We start from the raw sequence: 1,168 nt of genomic DNA on the forward strand, positions 1-1,168 counted from the left end.
TCTAGGTCATGGTTTTCTTTATTTTGGACTCTTGGAATGATTTTTTAAACAAGAAAAACAAAAAATGTTGGACATAAATTTATATTCTGATACCACAGCTATTTATTTTAATTTTTTTATTAAAAAACTTCTCATATTTCATCCAACTCTTTTAACAAATTTTAACTCTTGCTCATATGTGCACATGTGAGATCCTCGTACATGCTTCTATTCGTACATTTTGTGAGCTCTGTTTTACATCTATGCTTGTATTGGCATGTTGTAGAGAACATGCGAACAAATGAATAAATAAAATATAATTAATAAGGCTTATGACAAGCAGTATCTAAAAATTTTTAAGGTCCCCCTTGGCCATCCTCATTTAGATATTAAATATCTGGACATATTTTTTCCTAGATGACAGACTTTTAAAGAGGAAAGGGTATCACCTCAGTAATTTAAATAAAGCGTAGATTGCAAAATGTGGGTTTCTGTATGGAGAAGATTTGACAGGAATGAAGTTAGGTCATTGTGTATCCTACAACTTTAAAAGGTGAAGCCCAGAGACAATTTTACTTTCTTAACAACCTTCTTGAATGTACTTTCGACTGTTGTATTTCTCAGGCTGTAGGCCACTGGATTCAGCATAGGGATGGCAATAGTATAGAAAACAGGCATGATTTCATCTGTGTCCATGGAATGACTGGCGCTGGGCTGGGAGTACATAAAGATGAATGTCCCATAGAAGATAGGACTGCAGTGAGGTGTAAAGCACAGGTGGATAGAACCTCCTGAAAACCTTCTGCTGAGCACATCTTCATGATAGTGGCAAATATGAACAGGTAGGAGATCAAGATAATTCGAAGAGCAAGAAGGATGTTGAAGCTTGCACAACAACAAGAATCAGCTCAGTAATACATCTGTCAGAGCAAAAGAGAGCCATGACTGCTGGAACATCACAGAAAAAGTGATGTACCAGATTGGACACACAGAGAACGAATGTGTCTCTAATGTGGTTGGAGGTGTTCAGGAAACCATGGAGGTAGGAGCCTATGACCAGATGGACACACACATTTGTCATCATTATGGTGGTGTAACATAGGGGTTTACACACTGCTGTGTAGCGATCATAGGCCACTGATGCCAAGAGTAAATTTTCCACAGTGGCAAAGACTATATAAAAAGAACA

At 37.3% G+C, this 1,168-nt stretch overlaps 1 pseudogene; it reads right to left on the reverse strand.

Annotated features, from left to right (window-relative positions):
* Window positions 1-525: 525 nt before the first annotated feature.
* LOC105304772 lies at window positions 526-1,156 on the reverse strand (annotated as a pseudogene).
* Between the last annotated feature and the right edge of the window lie 12 nt (window positions 1,157-1,168).

The sequence above is a fragment of the Pteropus vampyrus genome, unplaced genomic scaffold, assembly GCF_000151845.1.
Source record: "Pteropus vampyrus isolate Shadow unplaced genomic scaffold, Pvam_2.0 Scaffold352, whole genome shotgun sequence".
Lineage (NCBI taxonomy): Eukaryota > Metazoa > Chordata > Mammalia > Chiroptera > Pteropodidae > Pteropus > Pteropus vampyrus.